This window comes from Vicugna pacos, chromosome 2, assembly GCF_048564905.1.
Source record: "Vicugna pacos chromosome 2, VicPac4, whole genome shotgun sequence".
NCBI lineage: Eukaryota > Metazoa > Chordata > Mammalia > Artiodactyla > Camelidae > Vicugna > Vicugna pacos.
The window spans coordinates 54,351,578-54,366,197 of NC_132988.1; the positions used below are offsets into that span (position 1 = coordinate 54,351,578).

The 14,620-nt window shown below is 38.1% G+C and overlaps 1 long non-coding RNA gene across 3 annotated transcripts in view; it reads right to left on the minus strand.

Moving 5' to 3' along the window:
• The window catches only part of LOC140700142 (uncharacterized), a 101,548-nt gene extending 98,085 nt beyond the window's left edge, over nucleotides 1-3,463 (minus strand). For all 3 annotated transcript variants that reach the window (XR_012078392.1, XR_012078393.1, XR_012078391.1), the window contains exon 1: nucleotides 3,325-3,463. This is a non-coding gene — a long non-coding RNA (uncharacterized lncRNA). The remainder of the gene's footprint in view (nucleotides 1-3,324) is intronic.
• Nucleotides 3,464-14,620: the final 11,157 nt, after the last annotated feature.

The following is a 14,620-nucleotide window of genomic DNA, read 5'->3' on the forward strand; positions in this document are numbered from 1 at the left end:
ATTTCTGGGATTATTGAAACGGCCCTCTAGCTAAGATCTCAGTGTTTACCTTCCCACCTCCTACCTCTTTCCCTTCAAATCAATTCTCTACAGAGATAAGTCCCAACCATCCCTTTAGAATTTACATCAGATTATTTCAATCCCATGCTAAAAGCTGGCAATCACTTCATGTCTCATTCAGAATAAAAGGCAATAACATCCTCTACATCTGGTTCCCTACCACCTCTTTGAACTCACCTTTTCCACTCTCCCCTTCTTCCTCCACTTAGTTGCACTCACCTCCTTACTATTTTTGGACAGACCATCCTTCCACCTTGATATCTTGGCTTCTGCAATTCCTTCTGTATAAAATGTTCTTTTCCCAATATCAACTCTCACACTTTCGTCTTCTCTAAGCTCTACTGTCATCTCACCAATCAGGCTTTCCTTAAACTCTCCATGTAAAACAGCAACATTCCCTCTTTGACTCTTCCTGTTTCCCTTATTCTGCTTTATTTACCTTCATAGCACTTACCACCACCTAACATATGCCAGCCTCTCACACTAAAAGGATAGGTCAAGGTAGGAACATTATTTTGTTCACTGTTTCATCTCCAGTACCTAGAATAGTGCTTGGTAAACAGTATGAAGGTCACTGCTCTTAGCAGCCAAAAGGGCACTTCTATACCTTCCCCATGCAGTCAACTCTTGTTTTTTTCAGGCATTTCAATTAAAACAACAGAAAACTCAATGGAGTTATACAGTTTTTTATTTCTGATGGGTGCGCCTTGGCAAAGTAGCTCCCTTGTTTTTATAATCCTCTTGGCTTCTCACCTTGGCCTACCCTTCTTAAATTTGTGAGCATAAATTTAGAAATTTATCTCAGAACCATCTATTTTATTAATAATCTCCTAAACTCCCTAGTAAATTGCTGCAAATAATTGCCACCAGGACCTGCGGGGGCAGAGAGCTAAGCTCACAAGCACTGTACCATCAAGTTCAAAGGAGGCCTCAAACTCTGTTCTAATTAGAAGAGCAGATAGAATACATAGTAGGGTTTGCTCACTATTTGAAGTGGCAAGTGAAAACTTTGTTCCCAGATTTATATAAGGAAGTCACTTTGAAAATATTAAATTCCTGGTACAGAAGCCAAAGACAGTAGAGCTAATTTCTCTTATAATTAGGTAAATAATCCTTCTTTAGAGGTTAGCTAGCCATATTAGTGCAGCCTTTTGGCTGACAGCAAGTAGATCTGTAGGTGTTGGAACCACTGGGGCTGGCTGGCTATCTTTTACAGCAGGATTCAGCAATCTTTCCTTCAGACAGAATGTAAATATTTTAGGTTTTATTAGCCATGTACTGTCTCTATCCCATATTCTTTTTGTTTAAACAACACTTTAAAAAGTGTAAAATCCATTCTTAGCTCCAAACTGTGCAAAACCAGGAGACATGCTGGATTTGACCCATTGTCAACAATTTGCTGACCTCTTAGAGTTTAGCATTTTTTGTAACAAGTGAAATGGTCAAGTATAAGATTCCTAGGACATGGGAGAAGAAAATCCTATAGAGATCAGTATTTAATAAAAGAAGCAACAGTTAATAAGCAATTGAGAAATGTCCTAGTCAACTAGCCGTCAGTAGCAGATAAGGCAATGGAAACTCAAAGTGTAGACCACAGTATGTCATACAGAATGTCATTTCAAGTGGTCTTCCAAGAGGCAGTGGATGAAGCTCTAGACAGATGAAGTATGGTTACTATATAATATTGATCTTCAGGAAAATGAAGACGACCTGAGAACCGGTATTAAAGCCCTGAATCTTATTCCTATCCTTGTAAGAAGTAAGGTGCACACAGATTTGCCTGCTGGGAGAAGTCCAGATGAAGTAGTTTACCAGGTATGTAGCTGCCATTTATTTAGTGCTTATATGTCTATCAAAGACCTAATATATACCAAGTACTCTTCTAGGTACAGAAGATGTAGCAGTAGACAGAGCAAAGTCACTAGAATCGTGGAGTGTACATTCAGCTTAGGAAATGGAGGTAATAAACAAGACCAATAAGAAAACAAGATAATTTCAAATACTGGTATGTCCTTAGTGTCAATCAATCACATATGGACAATGAGCTAAACTGAATCAATCAAGCTTTTATTCACCTAGAGCAACAGTGCAAGAAAGAGGCAAAAAGAAGTACCAACTTATCAGTGTTCCACTTTTCCCCACAGAAAACACAGGGTGAGGGTCAGATGGATGAAGCACAGATGGGGGAATCATCTCATTGAATAGGAGCTCCATACAAAAGCCTTCTTTCTCTTTATAGATCCATGTACTGGGAGAAAGGAGAGAGGGAAGGGCTCCGAGGAGAAAGATGCTGGGTCAAACTACATGTGCCTCAGCCAAGGTCCCCAAGAAAGAAGCTTCTGAATGGAGGAGCCTGCACGTGTATGCAAACATATGAGAGTATTGAGGATGGCTGCCTGGGAGGGGGACAGAAGGAGCTGAGTCTTGACGGAAACTCCCTCCAGGAAACTGCAGTGACCTGGCCACGGTGTACAGAGGGCAATCCCACTCCCACCCCACCTGTCACTGTCTGTGTTTGGGGCTGAAAGACCACACAGAGGATGTGGGCCTGGAGTGGACTCCTCACTTAGAAGAAAGCTGTTTATATACAAATATAACTGGGAAGGTTTCACCAAGGAGGCAGGCAGTTAAGCTGGCACCCAGATGACAAAGAGAAGGCCACTGTATAAAGAGCTATGTAACTGGTGTTCCAGAAAAGAAAAGAGCAGCTGTAAAATGATGCAGCAGGGAGCTTGAAGAAGTCAAGGCCAACAGTTAAGACCAGAGTGTCTGGCGCACTGTGAACCAGGAGAGCCTGTTACAAGATGAGACACCTCATATGAGCTCCTGCCCTGTCCTAGGCAATCTTCTGGGAGCTGGAGATTTTGTCTAAAAGAAAACACTCTCTGCACCACCACACACATGTTCAGACTCGGGTTCAGTTATTGCAAATAAAAAACAAACTTAAGTGAACTCTGCTCTCTCAGGACTGTACCAGGAGCATTATAACATTAAAGTCCTCAGAGCAATCTTGCAAACTGGGTTTTATACTATGCGTTTTTAATTATAAAGCAAATAAGTGTCAGAGAGGTAGAGAAAACTGTCAAGTACAACGACTTAACTGAAACCACAGCCCATGTTCTCCCTTCTACACCACAAGTGACTGGAAGTTTGGCGTCTGGGTCCCAGCAAAGACCACTGGGTACCCTGGGAAAAATAAGATAGAATCTAGGTGGTAAAATAAGGTCTAAACTCTTCTTTAGTACTTAGTCTAGTTTCACTTGCCTGTAGGAGGTTGCGGACCGAGGCCTTGCAACAGACAAGTCGGATAAGCACTTTCCGGCAAAACCGCTCCAAGACTGGGCGAGCTGCGCGGAGAGGCCCGCGCGCGGCACCCCAACCCAATATGGCGGCGGCGGGCCGTGGGCAGAGGCGCTGCACCCCGACTGCAACTGCGCAAGCACAGTGCGCAGCGCGACTGCGCAGTCCCGCGAGAACTCCGCCCTCGCTGCTGTCAGAGTTCAGCAGCCTCGTCAGCCGCGTTGTCAGCCGCTTCGTCCGTCAGCCGCCTCGTCCGTCAGCCGCCTGTGGGGAGAGCATGGGCCCTACAGTGTGAGCTCACACCTCTCCATTCTCTGCTGGAAGAATAAGGCTGTCTGGTGTTTCTGAACTGGACTCTGTCAATTGGCGCAAGTGGCTCCGAGCAGGAGGACCCTTGTTGGACCGCTACTGGAAAGGGTAGGTAACAACTGGTCATTATAAATTGGGGCTTAAAGCCAGAAAAGGCCCAGGAACTGAGATGACTTGCTGTTAAGCTGCTACCTCTTCCCTTAGAACTCCTTATCTGCCTTTGTCTAAGGAGTGATTTGAGAATCTTGGATGATGCTGAACGCATAGGTCTAGTCTAAGTGGTTTACTGCAAAGGTTAGAAGCTGCTCAGGTTAGTAAGCAGGTTTTGAGTCCAATGAACCTCACAACACCCTACAAACAGCCCCGGCCCTTTTCCCCCCGTACACCCTGAGATCATATGCCTCACGTTGCACCGTGACACAATTTTATACGCACATAATTTCAGAAACACTGTTCAAGGGAACATCTTTAACTGAAACATGGTGCTTTTACTTTTTTCTTTTTTCTTTTTTTTTTTTTTTGGAACACAGTGCTTTTAGAAGAATTAATGGCTGATTAAAAGAAAGAAGCAGTAAAACATGACAGAATAAGCAAAAGCCCAAAGACTAAAGAGCTCAAAGATACTGGCCTGGCTCAGCAATTAATTTCTGAGTCTTCCTTGGTGATTTAGTCCATCCTCTCTTCAATTTTAGTTCTATTTTACTAAGAAAATAAATGTGTCAAGTTATAGCAAAAAGAAATATATGTCTTAGTGTTTTTATCTTTGAAATGGGAATAATCTATACTTGCATTACAGAATCTGAGATGGAAGCAATGTGTGTTGCGTATGTACAGAGGAGGCTGATTACACAATAATTAGAATCTTTTTCTGGTCTGAATCTTTTTCCCCATTGCTTGAAAGATTTCCCAAGGCTCAAAGAGAATGTCCCTATTACCACCTCCATTTGTTACAGTATTTCTTCACTTGCATACCATCTTCCAGGGCTACAAAGAGAATGAATAATACTTTAAAGACACAGCACAGAGTGTTATTATAGACTGTCATTCTACCAGGGCATTTTAATGCAGTTGTGCAATGTGACTGGAGTGGAGATCTCAGGTTAATGTCTACTGTCTTTCAATTTCAATTTAAACAGTAGATTAAAGATGATTTGCTCTTTTTGAACATGACAGAGACCTTTTGAGATGAAATGTCTTTAAGCCAGTTTGGTGCTGTAGTTGTTGGGCCCAAATCCCTGAGGGTAAACATTATGGTGACTGCTGAGAAATACCTCTCAAGTTCTTAGAAATGACTGCTTTTCAACTGTGGCAATAACAGACAGGAATACCAAAACAAAACTCAGCATCAGTTCCTTCCTTTACCAAATTACCTATTCATATCAAGCAACTGTTTTCCTTAGGAAAAGAGATTAGAGCTTCTTTCCATTCACTATCTTTTGTTTTTCCTTTTATTGATTGTTGCATCAGTAATTCCTTTTTCTTTCCTGAAAATACACTATATATCCTTACCCACTATAGTTTTTAAACCAATTCTTAGTTGGTTCCCTATTCAATTCAGTGCTACCACAAGATGTCAAGCATTTCTCAAGCAGGCTTAGGCAATTAACCCCTCTTTTGTATTGTGTTTCTCCCAATTCTTTCAGTGGAGTGAACCAATGTAAACTCAAAAAAACAAAAAGCCAAACTCCATGAAGCGGATACATTTTGTGCTAGAAAACCACAGGCAAAATTTCGTTATTCTACCCATTCATATGCAGATTGATTTTTTTCCTACTTTTGTGGAATTTTGTACAAAGTGCTCAAAAAATATTACCTTTTGCTTTGTTCGTTTTAAGGGGCATGAATTAATGATACATTTTTATCAAAATTTTATGTGGATTATTTTAATAAATCTAAGCATACACATTTGTCAGAAAGATCTGTGAGGTTTTAGTTATTCTAAGCATAATCCATTCAGTGACTAAGTCACTTATATTTCATAATCTAAAACCCTTTAGAAGTCAAGTTTCATGACATTCTCACTACAGGCAGCTTCCAAACAAAAATGTTGAAAGTGTTTAAAATTGTGAAAAACAGTGTTTAAAACAGAAAAGAGAATACATTAGACAAAGTACTCTAAAGAATTACAATGAAGGGGGAAAAAGCTAAATCTACATAATATCTAAGACTAAGATAATCTCTTCTAATCTTTTCCAACTTGCTCAGTGAGAAATGAGAAAGTTCAGCAGAAATTGATTACAAAAGATTCAGTAAGGAAAAAAAAAAGGTAAAATCGTGCCATGTATTTGCATTCTATCTTAATTTCCTTCTTGCAGTGTTTAATACACTGTTAATTAGATCGTAAACATACCAGAATAAAGTTTTTAAATTGCTTTTATGCTTTTTTAATTTTAATTTTTAAAGATAACTTATTTTAAAGAATCAAATGTGGATTAAGAGCTCATATTAGAGGAAACTTAGACAAAGAAAAATAGATAATGGCTTAAGTAAGTTCCTATTTGGTTAAATGACATTATTTCTAATTCAGTCACACAGTCGGTCAGGTATACATCCTTTGATCCTCCTGCTTCTAGTTTCAGAAGTATTAAATTCATATCACTTGCAAGGCAGCGTGTTTTGTAGTGCAGTTCCCAGTTGGAGAGGTTACATGGGGTGACTTCTTGACCACCTCTCCTGAGCATAGTCCTTCTACTGGCTTTTGACTATATCAAGTGAAGTAAATGGCACTGTGACCTTTATCATCCCTATTTCCTTGTGATGAGAAAAGCAGCTTGGTCAGAGCAACAACCTTTGGAGCTCAAAATTCTACACCTAACTTCATCTTGATCCCAGAGTTTTTTGTTTGAAAAGACACTGGCAATACTATTACAACAATACATAGTGTTGTATAGTACAATACTTAAAGGTAGAAAATAATCTCTAAATTATCTATGCTGTAACTGTCTCCTCTATGTTTATTCTCTCTCCTCCTCCCTCCCTTCTCCCCTCACCCTCTTGATTGAATTCCTGAAGGATGCAGAAGGCACACACAGCTGGGCCCAAGAAAGTTGTGTGCAATATGGGTTGTGTGTGTTAAACTATTTACACTGGTGTGTGGGAGGAAGCGAGAGAGTTTGTTGCCCAATAAAGAGCAAGGATAACACAGAAATGGGAATTGAGAATAATAAATGTTAAGAGCCTCAACAGCTGACATTTAAAATGTTTACAAACCGCAAAATTTCCATTAACGTAAGCAGTGTTATTATAAAGCAGTAAGATACAACATAAAGAGACACACATACACAAATAATCTCTGTGCATTCCCTGCATCAGAACAAATGGTACAAGATGACCTCTAAGATTCTTATGGTGTGACTCTACCTTAGACTTAGTTCATGTGTAGTGTGAATAGTGGTAGTCTTCAGAAAAAGCATGAAGCATGAGGACATTTTCTTTTTAAATTGCATCTAATTTTTTCCAGAGAACATTATGTTCCATTGTTCCCTAATGGCACAGTCAACCCCTATAAAGTATCTATTTATATTAGACGATTAAGCTCTAATAATGTGTTTAAATTTTTTTCTTAGTTCTCAACAAAGTACATTAGTTCAATGCAGACTCCTTGATTTTTCTAATCATGTTTGCTAATCTGCAAAATTCAGTAATTTGCAATGGATCTCCCAGGCATTAGTGTCAATTAAGGAGGCTCTCCCTTATACCAGATGGTACTGAGGGAACAGAACAAGAGAGTAGGAATAAAATGTGTTTTCTAAAACCCTCCTACATGCCAGTTTAAACAAAAACTGTGTGATTATTTAAGGAAAAAATATAGTAAGAGTTGAGAACATAATGCCTTGTACTCATGGAGCATCTTAAATCCAGGAAATCCACAAAAAAAAGAATTCACTAATGACACCCTTATGAGCTGGGTGTAGAGAGTCCATATGGCAATGATTTCCCTTTGCTTATGAAACAAAAATGGTAGTCCGTGAGGACAGAGTCCTGTTTTAGCTCTGCCCTGTGCTTATATTTAAAACCTCCATTATTTGTAAATGGAGAATTAGCAAATACTCCTTATTACATCTGTCAATTTAGGATTTGGTTCCTAGCACAGGGGGAAAAAAAGGTAATAGTCTCAGCCTCTAAAGGCCTGATATTTCATTAAATGGGAGCGCCCCATTAATGGAAGCCAACTGTTATTAGTCATTACAGGTCTCCCTTAGTTATGGAAACATTGCAGGCTCTCACCAAGTAAATGATGAATGAATAAATGGACAAATGAAATGATCTACCCTTATCCATAAGTTATTCTTTCTGAAATCCTAACCACAATACTTCTGCATGTTTTTATGACTCCCTGTCTTGGGTTAGGATCCCTCTAGGGGGAGAGCTGAAGATAATGATTTGAATGAAATCATTTATTTGGGAAGTGATCCCAGGAAGCATAAGTACTGGGATAAGGGAGTGAGACAGGAAAGAAAAGAAGTTTGCACAGAGTGTGTCAATGAGTAGATTATCACGGTGTGCTGCAGAGCTAGGGCTCTGTCCTGTTGGGGATTTCTGGGAGACCTGATAAAGTAAACTTCATAGTTATCCCACCCAAGGGGAAAGAGTGCTGGGGTATTTATCCACTAACCCTTGTCCATCATTGGTGAATGTCTACTCCTAGAATTGTTGACAACTAGGCAATTTGAGCTTGTCCCACAAAAAACAGACAGAGAGACAAGAATCACAGGTATTTGTGTACACTATTAATGTATATAAATGGTGAGAGCTTAGAAGAAATGGACAATGCATCCATATTAACTGATACACCCCCATGTTTCAACAGACCTTGCAGTCTTTTTCCACCACTCTATGGCAAAAACGGCATACGCTTTAAATTTTGGCAATCCAAACAAATTACAATTTCACTATCATTTTGAGACATTTGAGACAAATTACCTATACAGGTATAAATATGTATGCATATAAATTTAGCATCCCTTTTGCCTTAATAAGCAAACAGCTTAAATTCATAGCTTCTTAAATTGTTTTTCCATTAAGACCAACCGAATCAAGGCCCAAGTGTAAACATCATGATAGGAAAACAGGTCAAAAATTAAAAAAGAAAGGCCATTCTCTTATGTTGTCAGTCCTGCTAAAATCTGTGGAGTCATGGGAAAATGGACGTTACATCACAACTCGTGTGGGAAAATCACTTTCACAGACTGAACCAATACTGGTAAAATTTTCCTAACCCTTTATAATATTACCACTCTACACGCCTCCACCTTTTTAGGACCCATCATCCCAAGAGACTTCAATAAAATATGTTTAATTAGTATTCAAAAGTGAGAAATTGACTCCACCTTGGCACACAACTGACTTTAGGACTTTCTGTCCCCATCAAAATTGTTTACTAGAATAGCATCTGTAATAACTTGATTTTCTCCCAGAATTAGCCCACATATCTTCATACTTCACCTTCCTATTCAGAAAGTTTGGAGCTCTCAGCATGAAATGACTTATGTGCTGTGGTTTACAGGAGGAATATGCACCAAGTAGGAGTTTTTGGATGGAAGAACTACTCTGAGAAGGTTTCTTACTATGCTGCTATACTTAAAGTCCACAGGCCCATATGGCCCCAACAATCTGTGTCTCTGCCCACATAGGAGCTCCCGATGTGCTTCAGAGTGTAGTCAAATGTTCCCTGAAAAACACACATATTTAGGACATTTATCAAAGTCCAAATAGTAAGAACAACCACTGAAGGGCTTATTAATGTAGTTCCTAATGGGTGTAACAGCTTTTTTCACTTACAAAGGCTGCTGCTGAATCTTAAACCTGACTGAAATCCATGTCACGACTTTAAAACTCACTCTTTTTGCTAATTGTCTTCAAGGTTATTCTATGAACACTCCTTTTTAAGATTTTTCTAAACTCCACTCTCTGACCAAGGTAAGTTTTGGGATCCCCTTTTTCCTATTTTCTTTCTCTTGCTCTTTTCAAAATTGAAAAATAAATTTTACAGATTAGAAATGACTTAGGTTTTAAAAGGTTAATCTGGTTTTCCCAGGACATACAGCTAGTTAGTATCTGAGTCAGGAGCTCACACATGACTGACAACAGAGCTTGAGCCATTGTCACCATGCAGTTCTGGCTCCTGCATCGTATTTGCCACAGGGGCATGATGGTGCCCAACAGAGATGAAAGAGGTGATTTGTGGTGGAAGTAATAAGAAATTAAGGGAGCACTCACCAACAGTTGGGAGGAAAGGAAAGGATCACAGGAGAAAAATAATGAAATAATAGAGAAATAAGGAAAGTGTCATGTAGTGTAATAAAATTTTGCATGTAAATGATAATATCTTTTGCCTCCAACATATCAGAGCATTTTGTTCATGTAAATTATCCAGCGGTCATACAACAATATTTATTAGTGCCTACCACATTTCAGGTACTATTGTAGACACTGCTGACACCAAAACAAAGCCCTAGACTTCATAGATTTTCCATCGTAATGGGGCAGAGAAACTACAAGCAAAGGAATGAGTGGATAGCTTAAATAACTTCAGGTGGCAAAGAATGGATCATGGTCAGGGAAGAAGGAATTATTGAATTACGCAAAATTATTGAATAGATGATTTAATTTATTTAACTATTAAATTAAAACTACTCAATTAGTGCATCTAGTTGATTATTCTAATTCCAGTTCTAGCTTAAACATCTAGTTCAAAAGTATCTAGTTTAAACAGCTAATTCATTGTTGAATTAATGAACTTGATGCTGGTTCAGGTAGGCAGCTTCACTGAAGGAATAACCTTTAAATATCACTTTGTTGTCATTATTATTCAGATACCACTTCTGGGAGGGAGAACAGGGGAGAGTGTTATTATTTTCCTAAGAGGACTTGGAGTACCAGATCAGTAAAATGACCTGCCTACTTCGTCATTGTAAAACCTGGAATGAAATAGAGGAGTTCAGAAGTTCAATTTACTGTTAATAAACATGTTTGTTTGTTATATATGTTGTCTAATTTTCCCATATTGGCTAGACAGGGCTTATACCCATCATCCAAATTTCTTTCTGACTGAGGAAAGAATTATTAAGAAACTTACCCCAGAGTCAGAGAGGAAAGGATCTGAGTCCAAGTAGAATTCAGTCCTCATACATCTATTCCTGTGTTCTTACCACACAATCCAGTATCTCCCAATGAAGCAACAAGCTTCTAGTGTATATTGACTTGACCTTTCTCCCATAGTAATCTAAAGTAGTGGATATATTTTGACAAGTTTCACTCACTCATCCACTCAAGTTTCTTAAAAAGAGCAGTGCTATTTTTCAAAGGAATATATGAACACATTTCTTATTGGTTTGTCATGTTCATCATTCATGAATATTTATTAATTTTTCTAGAGATTTAGGTGTTTAGAAATGACAGATCCTTATAAGAATCTGATGAAGGCCTTAAACACTCTCCCTAAATAAATGTATGCTTCTGAAAGTTCATAGGCACTTTGAAACATATTCTGGAACCCACTGGGGTCAATGGACCTCCAAATATAAAATTTTTGATAAAGTGTGAACCCATACCTCCCATAAAAGCAAGAAAAAAAATTAGCCAAATGTCCTTATATATCTTCTGGGTTTTTTAATGAATTTAATGTCCGTTCAGACAAATGTTGATCAAAATTAAGTGAAGGGCAGACAGAAATGCACACAATCTAGAGCGGAGTACCATAGGACCTGAGTCACCCAGACTTGGCTTGATTCTGTGATCTTTATACTCTTGAATATAATGCTTAATATCTTTTAGCTTAGTTTCCTCATCAATGAAATGTGAAAATTATTACTGAGCCTTTTAAATTAGATAATGAGTATCAGGTACTGAGGTCACTACCTGCACTCCATAATTGATCATTATTTGGTTTATTGTTAATGTTTTCATAGTGTTATGCCTGTGAATGAGTATTATGTCAATACATTGCTGTACTTTAATGTGATAGAATTTTGACATAAGCCTCCATTTGAGATGGAAAAATATTACTAAACAGAAAGTTCCAAAGTTGGCCAAGAGGAAAAACAAAAGACATGCTCAGAAGATGAACCTCTACACATTGTACAGATATTTTGTAAGCACAAAATGCCATTTCATTGAAATAAGATATAATAAAACACAAAAATAATAGATGATATTTCAGTCTTTCATCTTACTTTAAAAATTTGTTCTGTAAGCAAAACACATTTATATGGATGAGATTTTAATTAGACACACATTCTATTAGCAGGATTATATCTCCAAATTTTGAAACATTATACTATGGTAAAAAGAATTAACAAAAAGGAGAGAACACCTCCAAAATGTTTTCCAGTGCATCTGGGATATGCTAAACAACATCTGAACAAAGATAGCTGACTTTTCACTGCCCGCATTAGTATGTTTGGATTTATCTATGAGAAGGTTGAGACAGTCGGTGTTTATATATTTGGATATATTTGTCTTAAATATTTACACTGTGCAAACTGCTTAAGCATTTTGAGGATGTTTTGTGAATTCCTCATTAAGTTTTGGTTCAAATGAAATTTATTGAAAGTGTCAGTGTAAATGAAACCATTTGTTGACCAGAATGAGCCTTATATTATCAGGGTGATGGGAAGTAGGAAGTGTGTAGATACAGATTTCATTTTTTTTTTTCATTTATAAAATGAGCTATAGCAGAGCTCGTCTAGTCACTGAGTGCTCACAACTCCTAAAAGGTGGCTGATATTTGTTTTACTCCCTCTGTTTTCATTGTAACTACTGTATGGCAGAGACCATTAATTATCAAAATCCACATTCACTCTCATTCTCTGTTTCTTTCTTGGTAGGAGAACCCCAATTGTTGCTGGGAAACCAAACTCCTAGACCCCTTGCAATTTAATATTTGTCCAAGATGTAAAGAGAAGTGTTTTGTGGAAGTTCTGGAAAACCTTCTTAAAGAGAGGGTGCATAACCTTTGCCTCCCACTCCATTTCTCTACTGCCTGGAATATAGAACTGTTGGTAGAATTTGTGTCACCATCTTGGTTCAGATAATGCCATTCATGGGAAAGCAGGGCAGTAAAATTTAAGGCAACAAGGAATCTGATGAGTGTGGAGCTGCTGTACTTATGTAGGATTACCTACCTAATGATAAGCCAGTGATAAATTTTTATCTTTTGTTTTTCTATAACGTACAACTGCACAAAATTCCAACTTTCATTTTTTTTATTACCAGTTTCTTTTAAACATTTTTTTCCTTCAAACTTGATACCTGGCTTTCACATCATTGACTCTCATTCTCTTACTCACTTAGTTATCAAGTTTTTAAGAAAAATCTACTGTGTGCCAGTCATTGGGCTAGCAGCTAGTGATTGATCAACAAACAAAATAGATATGGTAATGGAGCTTGTAGTCTACCAGGAGAGCCAAACATTAAACAAAGAAGCAAATACATTAATATGTAAGTACAAGCTATGGTATAAAAAAGGAAGTGATATGATGAAAGTTAGAACAAAGTCTTGATTTGGATTGAGATTCAGAATTCTCCAGAAATAATATTAATTGAAACCAAAAGTTGTTCAAAGTTACCAGAAAGAGAGTTGAAGGAGAGGAACATGTGAAAATACCATCAACCAGGAAGAGCTTAATTCATTTCAGATACTGGAAGGAAGTCAATATGATTGAAGAGTAAAGTAAGGAGAGTCAAGAGATGCCACTGGAAAGATACACAAGGGGCATATAACACAGAATCTGTTGGTAATGTTGATTTGAGATTTTTTTCCTAAGGGTAATGAGAGATTGAAGGAATTTGTACAGAGCATGCATGAGCTTACTTTGTTTTCAGAAATACTCTTGTTGTAATAAGAAGAATGGATTTAAACAGGCAAGAGTAGAAGATGGAGAAGAGTGGATCCGAATCAATTGCAAGGATCCAGGTGAGGGAAGTTGGTGATTTGGGTTAGAAGTGAAGGCAGGGGAAATGAAGAGAAGTGTGCATATTTGAAATCTGTTCTGCTAGCAATCCTGATAAAGTAGAATAAAAGATTAAATATGGAGGGGTAGTTGGAACAAGGACATTGTGGCATGAACACATAGAGGAAAGGAAGAACCATTTCCTGGAATAGAGAAGTCTGGAAGAGAAGATATAGGAAGAAGTCAAGAATTTATCCTTTATCTATCTGTGAGACATCCAAATGGGAATGTCAAGTAGGAAGTTGCATAAACTGGCATGGGGCTTAGATTACTTCTGACATCTGATTATCACCACCCGTCTTTCCTGGTTCCTCTATTTGACGCCATTTTACTCAGCATTCTCCTTATCCTTAACTCAAGTCTACTCCAGAATTAAAGTCCCTCTTACTTAACTTCCATACACTCTGTGACAGCAAAGGAAAAATGCAGTGTTCTTCCTTGTTGTTACACGTTCAGAAATTTGTTGAGTTTGCCTCCAACCCTCTGGATCTTCTATGAAGGCATACTCACTCTAGATATCCATTTCATAGATATCCCCATTCCATGAGAATCTTCTAAGAGGCTGACATGCCCAGAGTTCTGGCCAAAAAACTCGAACCACATCTCCACTCTCCAATTCCCTAACAGAGTAATCTGGGACTTCTATTACTTGATCCCTTCACCAAGATTTTCGGACTCAGGAGAATAGGTCATAGATCCCTTTCCCTCAAGTCTAATTGCCTTGCTTCCTTTCTGACTCTTCTTCCATCTCTAGGCTATTCTACCTCCTAATTTCTGAGTAAGGTGTAGACTTGTTCTCCATGACTGCCCTTTTAAATCTAGTGATAAAAACACAAACTTCATTTCAATACACTTAGGAGCCTAACCATTTAAAATTTTTAAACTCTGGCTCTTATGTATTACACATGTCTGGCTCAAAAACCTGATTACCTCATTAGATTTTAAAAAGTCAATTTAGATATTCAAAAGCCAAAAGTCTGGCACATTGTTCTTTATAT